The following is a 13,389-nucleotide window of genomic DNA, read 5'->3' as shown; positions in this document are numbered from 1 at the left end:
GCTCCCATTGTACAGTGTTGACCACACATCCTACACTGGCCATCAGGACTGAAGAATAAAAAAATGGATGTCATCCTGTTACATTTCCAGAGTTCCAGTAACAACCCTGTACTTTTAATAGGAGATTTACTTGTCCAAAGCACATGGAATACTTCATACTTTTGTGCCTGTGGCATAGCTCAGAGGGCTTCTCTACCTCTCAAAACCCTGGTCAGGAAGTGCCATACCTGCACTTCTCCAGAGATGTAAAGTTCCGATATCCAGTTTCTCTTTCTGAGTATCCTTATCCAGACCTTTGGCTTCAAATAGCAACAGTATATATACCTCCTTGTCCCAATTTCCTAGGCCCAGCCCAGATCTTCCTCCTGAAAAATACCTTGGTTATCTTATATACCTCTTTGACAGATATTAGGCTTATTGTGATGTAGGCCTCCCTCGAAAAGGGTGGGCCTTCATAGGGAAACAGCCTTTTAAAATACATGCAGGTGAATACCTATTCTTCTCAAACTGTTCCAAAATATATAAGAGGAAGGAAAACTCGCAAATTCATTCTATGAGGCCAGTGTCACCCAGATACCAAAAACAGATAAAGATAACACAAAAAAGGGAGAACTATAAGTCAATGTATCTCATGAATACAGGTGTAAAAATTCTGAACAAAATATTAGCAAGCTGGAACCAACAATACATTTAAAAAATCATATACCACAATTAAGGGATGCAAGGTTGTTCAATACTTATAGATCAATTGACATGATATAGCACGTCAACAAGAAAAAGGATAAAAATTGTATGATCAGTTCAGTAGATGTAGGAAAAGCATTTGATAAAGTACAATATATATTCATGATTAAAAACCCTCTGCAAAGTAGGTCTAGAGGGAACATACCTCAATATAATAAAGGGCTTATATGAAAACCCTACAGCCAACATCATACTCAATGGTGAAAAACTGAGAGATTTCCCCTAAGGTCAGGAACAAGACAAGGATGTCCACTCTCAACACTTTTTTTTTTAATGTTCCAAATGTGATTGGTTTATCTTATTTCACTCTGATGCGAAACCAAAGATTCTACTACAGCACAGAGATCAATGTATTGAAAGGTCGTGAGAAAGTACTGTGGACCTGCTGAAGGATCAGGTCTTTTCCTTTGTACATTGTTGTTATGTCCAATTACATTGTCCAACTACATTGTTGCTTAAGGCACACGGTTCAAGTAACACTGTGGAACTCAGCTGAAATGTGGCACAAACATGACAACTTCTAGGCATGCCTTCAAGTACCTCACTCAGGATGGACCTGCGATCTGTAGACTTCAGTGTGGGGAGGATTACAATTCTTTAGAAGAATAAAAATTTCACACTTTAGAAATTTCACATAAGAATTTTAAGACCAAAACATGGTGGGTTCCCCTCACCTCCAGGGACGAATAAGATGCTTACCCAAAACCACATTAAGCTTCTAGTTCAAATCCCAACCCAAACTTGTGACCTCCTGCACTGAAATTCTTTCCTTTGATTAAAGCTGATAGGGTCAGTCTGATGCCTGGTCGAAGGGCCTGAGTATAATCCGGTCCAATCAGGCTGGCATTATTTGCTCTAGCAGAGAAGTTTTACAGCCCAGCTTGAATTTAGCAGCAATGTCAAAATGGGTATTGTTATTGCTGGCTGTCCAAGCAATTTTTATTGACCTTTCAATCTTCTCATTAATCTTCTGCTAGGTAGACCCTCCAGATTCAGCGTCGTCATTCACATGAGTGTGCAGCTGGAAGTCTGCAGCCTTGTAACCCATGGCAAAATTATTCTGTAATAGTTTGGATTTGGCTATGTCAAAACTCACCTGATAGCCAGTAAGCTAACCTTCAAAGGCTAACAGAGCCCAGCCATAGATGGTTGGTCTAGAATAATCTATATCAACATCACTGAAGAAGACCTTCAGCATTGCCCTGGTAGAGCAGAGACAGACCCTCTGGTTGAAGATATGTATAATACACCAACTTACTGTGATCTAGGAAAGGCCACCAAGGATGTCTTCAATAAAGGATATGGAATCAGAATGGTCAAAATAGATCTGAGAACCAAGTCTTGTAGTGGAGTGGAATTTTCTACTTCTGGTCATGCTTATGCTAATACAGGGAAAGTGTCAGGCAACATAGAGACCAAATATAAAATCTATAATTATGGGCTTACCTTCACCCAGAAATGGAATACAGACAATACTCTTGGAGCAGAAATCTCTTTGGAGAATAAGTTGGCTGAAGGGGTTGAAACTGACTTTTGATACCCTATTTATATGGAACACGGGAAAGAAAAGTGGAAAATTGAAGGCCTCCTATAAAAATGGATTGTTTCAGTCTTCAAACTCTCACCACTTTTATTCAACAGGGTATTGAAGTTCTAGCCATAGCAATTACATAACATAAAGAAAAGGCATGCAAATTGATAAGGAGGAAGTAAAATTCTCATTATTTGCAGATGACATGATACTATGTACATAAAACTCTAAAGACTCCACCAAAAAACTATTAGAATTAATAAATGAATTCGGTAAATTGTCAGTCATTGTACAGAAATCTGTTGCATTCCTGTATATTAATAATAAACCAGAAGAAAGTGAAAGTAAGAAAACAATCCTATTTATAATTATACCAATATAATACCGTATCTAGATATAAACTTAACCAAGACATAAAAGACTTGTATTCTGAAAACTATAAAACACATCTTGAAAGAAATTCAACATGCTGCAATGAAATGGAAAGACATTTCATGCTCGTGGATTAGAAGAACAAATATGGTTAAAATAGCTATACTATCCAAAGCAATCTACACATTTAATGCAATCTCTATCAAAATACCACCAGCATTTTTCACAGAACTAGAAAAATCCTAAAATTTATATGGAACCACAAAAGACCCTAAATAGCCAAAGCAATCTTGAAAAAGAAAAACAGAGCTAGAGGCATTATAATTTCAGACTTCAAGTTATAATACCAAGTGCTATAATACAAATACAAAAATATACATTAAAACAATATGGCACTGGCATAAAAATAGACACAGAGGCCAATAAAAGAGAAAGGAAAACACAGAAATAAAACCACAATTATATTGTCAGTTAATCTTCTACAAAGGAGGAATGAGTATACAAAGAGTAAAGAAATCTCTTCAATATATGGTGTTGGGAAAACTGGACAGCTACATGGAAAAGAATGAAACTGGACCACTTTCTTTTTTTTTTTTTTTAAGATTTTATTTATTTATTTGAGAGAGAGACAGTGAGAGAGAGCATGAGTGAGGAGAAGGTCAGAGAGAGAAGCAGACTCCCCGTGGAGCTGGGAGCCCTATGCGGGACTTGATCCCGGGACTCCAGGATCATGACCTGAGCCGAACGCAGTCGTCCAACCAACTGAGCCACCCAGGCGTCCCTGGACCACTTTCTTACACCATACACAAAAATAAATTCAAAATGGATTAAAAACTTATACGTGAGACCTGAAACCATAAAAATCCTAGAAGATTGCACAAGCAGTAATGGCTCTGACATTGGCCATAGCAACATTTTTCTAGGTATGCTTCTGAGGCAAGGGAAATGAAAGCAAGAGTAAACTATTGGGACCACATCAAAATAAAAAGTTTCTGCACAGCAAAAGAAACAATCAACAAAACTTAAAGGCAACCTACTGAATGGAAGAAGATATTTGCAAATAACTTATGCAATAAAGGATTAGTATCCAAATATATAAAGAACTTATACAACTCAGATACAAAAAACAAGCAATCCAATTTAAAAATGGGCAGAAGACATGAACAGACATTTCTCCAAAGACTTCCAGATGGCCAACAGACACATAGAAAGATGTTCAACATCACTCATCAGGGCAAAGAAAATGAAAATCACAGTGAGATACCATTTAAACCTATCAGAATGGCTTAAATCAAAACTACAAGAAACAAGTGTAGTGAGGATGTGAATAGATAGGAACTCTAATGCACTGTTGGTGGGAATGCAAACTGGTGCAACCACTCTGGTGAACAGTATGGTAATTCCTCAAAAAATTAAAAATAGAACTACCCTATGATCCAGTAACTGCTCTACTAAGCATTTACCAAAAAAATACAAAACCATGAATTCAAAGAGATACATGCAACCCCTATGTTTATTGCAGCATTATTTACAATAGCCAAACTATGGAAGCAGCCCAAGTGTCCATCAACTGAGGAATGGATGAAAAAGATGTGAGATATATATATATATATATATATATATATATATATGAATATTATAAATATTTATAAGTACTGTAAAAATATAATCTTATCATTTGCAATGACATGCCTAGAACTAGAGAGTATAATGCTGATAAAATAAGTCAACTGAAAAAGACAAATACGATATGATTTCGCTCATGTGGAATTTAAGAAAGAAAACAAAAAAAAAAAAAAAAAGGGAAAAAAAAAAGAGAAAGAGAAACCAAGAAACAGACTCTCAACTACAGAGAACAGACTAATGGTTACCAGAGGGGAGGGGGGTGGGAGGATGGGTGAAATAGATGATGGGGATTAAAGGGTACACTTATCATGAATGAACAAAATAAAATAATTAAAAATATACGTGTAGGTGAGATAATGAAATACTGTTTCTGGCCTTGTTTCATTGCTTTTATTTATTTATTTATTTAATTTTTTAGAGAGAGGGAGAATGCATGCACACAAGCACATGCAAGGATGGAGATGTGGAGGCATAGAGGGGTAAGGAGAGAGAGAATCTAAAGCAGACTCCATGCTCAGTGTGGAACTGGTCTTGGGGCTCCATCCCATGACCCTGAGATCACAACCTAAGTGGAAATTGAGTCAGACCTTGAACTGACTGAGCCACCCATGTGCCCCAAGTTGCCTTTAATTGTCCAGGCAATCTTCTCCTTATCTTGTAGATTTTAGTTACTTCACTGTGTAACCTTGTTGAAGGCATTTTTGGTGACAAGGAATCCAGACTTATGTTAAAAATTTAACAGCTGGAGTGGTAAGAATGTAAATAATGCAACCAGGTGACAAATTGTTCAGGGGTACTTCTGGACATGCCTACATAAGGAGGCCAAGAAAATGTCTCAATTTACTCTTTGGCCTGGCAGCTGAAATTCTATTGACACCAATTATTACAGAAATCTTAAGCTCTGAGTTGTTAAAATCTGATAACCAATATGGATCCTAGGAAGAGAAAACTACAGTAATTCTAGAATTATAGGAAAACTTCTGTTCCCCAAGCATCAAAGACCATTTCAAGCATTGCCCCAGCCCTCAGGAAGTTTCTATAAGATGAAGTAATGATTACACAGAAGAAACAACTGGGAAGAAAAGCAAAGACAAGATCACTTCTGATTACATGTAAAATTACATGGTAAGGACTATGACAAGAGCTGAGGGATAAGGGTGCCATCCAAAAGTCAAATTAATACAATTGCCTCATTATCCACACACAAGAGACTAAATGTTTGAAACTATAGTAATTTTCCTTATGAATACAGTTCAGAAATTATGCATTTTCCTGGCCATGTAAATGCAACTAATATGGTTGATTCTGAACATCTGGAACATTTTGGTCACGTCAAACTTGGAACAAAGCATCTGGCATCCTTTAAAGGGTGTGCTCTTTCACAATGTAGGGAGGAATCCCTGATAGAATTCCACATTATTCTACATTAAAAGCAAATTTTTAATATGCTGAACTAGTACTGTCCTGAGTGATAGAAGAACATTCAACTAATAAATGATGGAGCTCAGGCTAACCCAAATGTCAATGTGGCCCATCTCCTGTGGAATGTGGATGCACTTAGTGACTTCAATGATTTTGCGTTCTTAATAGAACACAGATGCTCTTAAATATTCCAGATATTACTAAAAATTAACTCAAATAGAAGTGGACTCAAAATACTATAGTGTTCCTTAATGATTGTTTTGGACACTGATGTAGAAAAAGAGCTTTGTCCTTTTACCAACATGGCTATTTCAAATGTGCTCTCATAAATTATTGTATAGTATTGATCTGTTCTTTATATTTTCTATATAAGAATTATGTATCAAGTGCATTAAAATATATTTAAATTTCACTCCTTGTAAGACTTATTCATCATGGTCAGTGAAAGAATATAGAAAATAGAATCTTGAAACAAGGGGCCCAATGACAACTGAAACTCTTTCTTTTATAAGTCACATTTCACTTTTGTTTTGCTTGAAAATTTTCAGCAACCCCCTAAAATATTTCTATTTTGCGGAGGGGAGGACTCTCTTAATGTGGTAAAATTTAAATTTTTTAGTGAAGCAGAATGCAACAGACATTTTTGAAAGGGAAGTCAAATACCATACTTTAAGTTAATTTTAAGTTAACTTCAGTATATTTATAAGTTACGTTTAACTTATTGGTATGTCATCCAACCATATTTTTTTTACCTGTGAAAGGTGTGTATCATGACTGTGATAGAATTTTTAGTACTGATGATCACTTCACTATGGCAAAATAATCTATGATGAAGGAACTTTAAAAACAGCTTTGTAAAAGAACACAAGAGCACTAATTCAAAGGGATACATGCACCCCTACATTTATAGCAGCATTATATACAATAGTTAAGATATGGAAGCAGTCCAAGTGTCCATCGATTGATGAATGGATAAAGAAGATGTGGTGCATATATACAACGGAATATTATTCAGCCATAAAAAAGAATGAAATCTTGCCATTTGCAAAGACATGGATGGAACTAGAGTATAATGCTTAGTGAAGTAAGTCGGTCAGAGAAAGACAAATAACAGGTTTTCACACATATGTGGAATTTAAGAAACAAAAGAAAGCAAATGAGCAAAGGGAAAAAATAGAGAGAGAGACAAATCAAGAAACAGACGTTTATTATACAGAACAAACTAATACTTGGGGAGATGGGTGAATTAGGGGAAGGGGATGAAGAAGTGTACTTGTTGAGATGAACACAGGGTGATATACAGAAGTGTTGAATCACTGTATTGTTCACCAGAAACTGATATAACACTGTATGTTAACTAACTGGAATTAAAATTAAAAACCTAAAGAAAAGTAACTTTGTAAAATTGTGAATACTTGGGAAAATGGTAATTTAACAACAGAGACTATTCAGATTTACACATGAATGTTCTATTATAAAATAACCAGTTACACTAAATCCAAACTTTTAAAGTACAGTTTACTAAGAAATAATTACTCACTTTTCCACAAGTGTCTTTACTTTCAATGTTCTTTTGAAATAGGGAGCACCCCTTGTGCATTTAAACAGTGACTGAATCAACAAAATATAATTTACATATTTGTTTTTCAGGAAAATATTCTCTTTTAAGTGAGATTTTCTAGAATGTACATAAACAAATTTGTTCCAGGAAAGTCAGCTGAGGTGTGTTTTAAGTGGTGGTTTTACTGTTCAATAAAACATTGTTTGTAATTTTGTTGATGTAAAACTCTGAGGAAGGAAATGTGTTCCGGAATGGAAGCAAGCATTACAAAGAGTTTAGGGCAGTGTGGTTTGTCATGTGGCTGGGATTTCAAAAAGGAAGAGGAAATTGCATAATTCGGTAGAGCAAGTGACGGGCAAGTGATTGGCTATTTTTGGTCTTTCTGGTAAAATTAAATCTTTAGAAATAGCAACAATGTTAATTATGGTAGTACTATGCATTATTAGTATTTCAAGGGCCTTAAAAAAACAAAGTTGTCCATTCTAAAAATTGAATAAAAATGTATCTTAATCATTCTTATCTTTACTCCTCACTATAAACAACATTATAAACCAGGAAGAGACCTAAGAGGCATTTTAAAAAAAATAAGAATATTGTACTTTAGGCATAGCATGGAATATAAAGAGATTTTAATATGTAGTAATATCTTTGGTTAGGCATATTCTCCCTTGGTAATTGTTAGAGTATATTCATATTTGTGGTCTGTTTTTGTGTCAGACCACTCAAAGTCCAAAGAAAGTGACATGTTCTGGAAAATAACATTAGCTAGCATCTGTGGCTAACCTGTGATCATGGTTTGGGTCTAAACTAATAAATAATATGTTGATCTTACTATGCCTACATAAATATTATTCAAAGATGAGTCATGTAAAGTGATATGATTACATTTCTTTTCTTGGTCAATTTGCCTCATTTTTTCCCACTGCTTTGTACTCTAATTCCTTATTAAATTCACCTCCCCTCTCCGAGAAATAGGAATCTCTTGCTATGTTCAAATATGCTACTTTTCTTGGAGACAGTCCCCCTAGAGCCCTCTATTATCCAGTTGTAAGTGGGATTGCTCCTTTCTGGGCCTCTTGCCTAGCTGTCATTTAACAACAACAACGTTCCCTTCAACAACGTTCTTCAACAATCTTCACCTTTCTGAGGCTGAAGCCTCTGTGTTGTGGAAATTTCCTCATCCCTTTTTTCTTTTCCTTGTTGTATTCTTATTTTTGTGCAGCAAATGCACATTTAGGTTGTCATTTACTTTCTAGAAGAGCGTGAGAGAGAAACTTTATGGTTCTTTGCAGTATTTATAAAAATATCTTCATGTGTCCAATTTGAATGATCTCATCTACCTCAGATGTAGACCTCCACGTTAGAAATCATTTTCTCTTATAACTTTGAAGGCATTGCTCCACTGTTCATCAGCCTCAGACATTTCTGTTGAGAAGTCCAACCCATTCTGATTCTCAGTCATGAGCATAGGACCTGTTTCTTTTACCTGGGACCCTGTGCATGAACTTAGTCTCCAGTGCCCTCTCCTGCTTAAAAGTGGGGAAGAACCGAGGCTGAAAGTACCAACTCTCTAATCAATTTTTTTTTTAAGGATTTTTATTTGACAGAGACAGAGAGTACACAAGAAGGGGGAGCAGTAAGCTCCTGGTTGAGCAGGAAGCCCAGGGTGGGACTCGATCTTAGGACCCCGGGATCATGACCTGAGCCTAAAGCAGACACCTAACCAACTGAGCCACCGAGGCACCCCATCTCTGATCAAATGCTTGGTCTTCCTGACAACCAGCCTCCATCATGAAGCTATCTAGGGCTTCTTCCCCCTCCAGCTCTTAGCCACCTTATTAGCATAACAAGGAAACATCTATCACTCCTGAAACTCAAAGGGTTTCTTTCTTTCTTTCTCTCTCTCTCTCTTCTTTTTTTAAATTATTAACACATAATGTGTTATTTGTTTTAGGGGTACAGGTCTGTGATTCATCAGTCTCACACAATACACAGTGCCCGCCACAACACAAACTCTCCGCATCAAAGGGTTTCTGAAGTTCTGATCCAGGAACTGGGGACAAAGACTATCTGTACACACACCACATACTGTTATGGCTTTTGACAAATGCTAACATCATTGACTACCATTATGATATCATGCAAAATATCTTCACCACCCTGTGTTTCACCTGCTTATCCTTCTCTTTATTCCCCGAACGTCTGGCAACTATCTTTTACTGCCTCTATAGTTTTACTTTTTCCATAATGTCATATAGTTAGAATCATATAATATGTAGCTTTTTTAGACTGCTTTCACATAGCAATGTGCATTTAAGTTTCCTCCATGTCCTTCCATGACTTGATAGCTCGTTTCTTTTTATTGCTGAATATTATTCCATAGTATGGATGTACCACTGTTTATCCATTCACGTATTGAATGATATGTTTGCTTCCAGTTTGGGGCAATTATGAATAAAGCAGCTATAAATATTCATGTACAGAGTTTTTTTTGTTTATTTTTAAAGATTTATCTATTTACTTGAGAAAGAGCATGAGCAGGAGAGGCAGAGGGAGGGGGAGAGAGAATACCAAGCAGACTCCACGCAGTGTGGGGCCCGCCTCGGGGCTTGGTTTCACAATCCAGAGATTACCACCTGAGCAGAAACCAATTCAGAAGCTTAAACAACTGTGTCACCCAGGGACCCCTGCTATGTGCAGAGTTTTGCGTGGACATAAGTTTTCCACTCATTTGAGTAAATATCCATGAGCGTGATAACTGGTTCATATGGCAAGACTATGTTGATCTGTGTAAGAACTTCCAAATTACCTTCTAAGATGGCTGTACCATTTACATTCCTACCGGCAATGAATAAGCTTTCTGGTTGCTCCATATCCTCAACGGCATTTGGCGTTGTCAGTATTTTGGATTTTAGCTTGTTCCCAGGTGTGTAGTGGTATTTCATCGTTGTTTTAATTTGTATTTCTCTAATGTCCTATGCTGTTGAGTCTCCTTTCATATACTTACTTGTCATTTGTGTATCTTATTTAGTGAGGTGTCTTTACAGATCTTTTGCCCAGTTTTGTTTTTTAAGATTTTATTTATTTATTTGACACAGAGAGAGAGAAATCACAAGTAGGCAGAGAGGCAGGCAGAGAGAGAGGGGGAAGCAGTCTCCCCACTGAGCAGAGAGCCCGATGTGGGACTCCATTCCAGGACCCTGAGATCATGACCTGAGCTGAAGGCAGAGGCTTAACCCACTGAGCCATCCAGGCACCCTCTTTTGCCTAGTTTTAAATTGGGTTGTTTTCCTATTGTTGAGGTTTTGGTGTTCTTTGAATATTTTGAATACAAGCCCTTTATCAAATATGTATTTTGCAAATATTTTCTCTAGTTTGTGGCTTGTCTTTTCCTTTTCTAAACAGTGTCTTTCACAGAGCAGAGGTTGTAAATTTTAGTGAAGTCTAACTTACAAATTTTTTCTTTCATGGATTGTGTTTTTGTTGTATCTAAAAACTATGACTAAACCCAAGGCCACCTAGATTTTCTCCAATGTTATCTTTCAGAAGTTTAGTTTTGCGTTTTAAATTTAGGTCAATGATCCATTTCATTTTTTTTTTAAGACGGTATTTATTTATTTCAGAGAGAGAGAACACAAGCCGGAAGGAGGGGCAGAGGATGAGGAAGAAGGAGACTCCCTACAGAGCAGAGAGCCCAATGTGGGGCTCAATCCAAGGACTCTGGGTTCATGACCTGAGCTGAAGGCAAACACTTGGCTGACTGAACCACCCAGGCACCTAAGTGACCCATTTCAAATTAAGTTTTACAAAAGGTGTAGAGTCTATGTTTAGACTTTTTTTTTTTTTTTTTTTTGCTAGCATGTTTGTCAAAGATCCATTGAATACATTTGTGTGAGTCTATTTCTAGGCTCTGTATTCTGTTTCAATGATCTATTTTTCTAGTCTTTTGATAATACCACACTGTTTCAAATACTGTAGTTTTACAGTAAGTTTTAACATTGGGCACTGTCAGGCCTGTGACTTTGTTTACCTTCTTCAGTATTGGTTGGCTCTCCTGGGACTTTTGTCTTTCCATAAATACTGTAGGATTAGCTTGTTGATGTCCAAAAAATAACTTTCTGGGATTTTAATTGAGATTATGTCAAATCTACCAAGTTGGGAAGAAGTGACATCCTTTTTCTTTCTTTCTTTCTTTTTTTTAAGATTTTTATTTAATTATTTGAAAGAGAGAGCACAAGACAGAGAGGGTCAGAGGAAGACACAGATTCCCTCAGAGCAGGGAGCCCAATGCAGGAATTGATCTCTGGGCTCCAGGATCATGACCTGAGCAGAAGGCAGTCGCTTAACCAACTGAGCCACCCAGGCACCCAGAACTGACATCCTGACAATATTCAATCTTCCTACTCTTAAACATGGAATATCTTTCCATTTACTTGTATCTGATTCCTTTCATCCAAACTTTATAGTTCTCCCATATAGATTTTGTACATGTGTTAGATTTATACATAAGTATTTCATTTTTTTGTGCTAATATAAGTATTATTGTGTCTTTAATTTCAAATTCCAATTGTACATTGCTGAAAAATATAAGCAAGTAGCTCTTGTGTATGTTAAACTTGTATCTTACAACTTTGCTATAATTGTTTATTAGTTTTAGGGGTTTTTTTGGTTAATCTTTTGGGATTTTCTAAATAATCATGTCACATGTTTGTTTTTAAAAAACAGGCATATTTCTTCCTTATCAATCTACTGTCTATTTTTAAATGTCTACTTTATCAGCTAGACCATAAACTCTCTGAGGGCGAGTTTTCATCTTGTATACTTGTCATCTCTTTTATTCTCAGATTTTTATTAGTTTTGCCACAGTAAATTGTTACGGCACTAAATAGAAATAAAATGCTTCTAAGTTAATGCTTGGGTAATTTAGTGCCTCAGTTTCTCTGTTGCTAACAGGGATGTTGTATCTGTCTTACAGACTGGTGTAAGGATTTCAGACTACATACATCAAGTTCTTAGGACAGCATCTGGAACCTAGCCAGCCCTCAAGAAATATAGTTTTTTAGTGTTTGCTTTAGGATATGGGTTACTGCTTTTGCGCAGCACCATACATAACCTTGAACAGCCAATGAACTTTAGCTCAGTTGGACAAAGAGTTGGACAAAGCCGAAGAATAAAGTTGTAACAAAGAGGAGAGGAGTTGAGAAGGTTTAGGGGAAGCAATGTTTCTGAGCCTGTGAGTGGAGAGGTAAAGTGAGAGGGTCCAGATAAGTAGGAGTAAAGTGAAGGAAGTCCAAGGCTGTGAAGGAAATCTCCAAAGGATAGGTTCTCTGGACTCTTCTTTGTATTGTAGGTGATGTGAACCAAACGACCCTGAGCACACAGGAACACAGCAGAGGGCAGGTAGCACCGGCCCTCCCATACCACCCCTGGGCAGGGTGGAGAAGGTGGGGAGCATAACCTCGGGCAGCGGGTGGGCGACTTTACCTTCCCCAACCCTAGCACTAACAGGAGCAGCCCACGCCCTTCCCCCGTCCCCCAGTACCTCCGGCCCGTTACCATAGGGACTGGGTCACCTGACCTGGAGCCGCGCGCCTGCGCGGGCGGAAAGCGGGGGCGGCACCGTGACGCGCCTAGCAGGCGGTCCTCGGGCGCGCGCTGCTCTTCTCTCTTCGGGTCTCGGAAGTCTGTGCCAGTTATCGGAGGCGGCGGGGCGGCAACGGCGGTGAGCGGGTCCTTGTGGCCTAGGTGAGCAGCCGTGGGGAGAGAGGGGTGTTCCGGCCCCGTCCCGGGTGCGGGGACTAGGGGCGGAGGCGAGGGATCCCCGGGTCACCTAGCGGAGAGCGTCTGGGTCTCAGCGGTTTTCGGGAAGCGGCGGCGACGTCCGCTCCTCAGTGGTCTCCGCGCCCGTCCTTGCGCCCTCCGGAGCCCGGGGCGAAAGTTTGCGCGAGCCGCTAGCTCCGCCTGCGACCCTTGAGTTTCGTGGTCCCGCCCGGGACTGGGGCGAAGGGTGAGGGGGCGGTGAGGGGGACGGCGAGGGGTTGGCGGGGTAAGGGGCAGCGCTGCGGCCCGGCCCGCGGCGACGCCGTCAGCTGCCGCCTCAGCTCGGACTCCTCGTTCTGGTCCGTCTCGAGCG

General features: G+C 38.6%; 1 protein-coding gene and 1 pseudogene across 2 annotated transcripts in view; one reads left to right on the top strand and one right to left on the bottom strand.

Annotated features, from left to right (window-relative positions):
- Window positions 1-1,454: 1,454 nt before the first annotated feature.
- Window positions 1,455-1,942, bottom strand: LOC111155395 (annotated as a pseudogene).
- A 10,932-nt stretch (window positions 1,943-12,874) lies between these two features.
- Window positions 12,875-13,389, top strand: part of LOC111155418 (syndecan binding protein) — a 45,585-nt gene continuing 45,070 nt past the window's right edge. The window contains exon 1 of one of the 2 annotated variants that reach the window (XM_022515557.1): window positions 12,875-13,001. The gene's annotated coding sequence lies outside the window, so the exon portion shown is untranslated. The remainder of the gene's footprint in view (window positions 13,002-13,389) is intronic. The other variant, XM_022515559.1, reaches the window with a different exon arrangement.

Source organism: Enhydra lutris, unplaced genomic scaffold, assembly GCF_002288905.1.
Source record: "Enhydra lutris kenyoni isolate GAN:26980312 unplaced genomic scaffold, ASM228890v2 scaffoldscaffold41, whole genome shotgun sequence".
Lineage (NCBI taxonomy): Eukaryota > Metazoa > Chordata > Mammalia > Carnivora > Mustelidae > Enhydra > Enhydra lutris.
The sequence above is the reverse complement of the archived record's forward strand: the minus strand, read 5'-3'. Positions and strand labels throughout refer to the sequence as shown.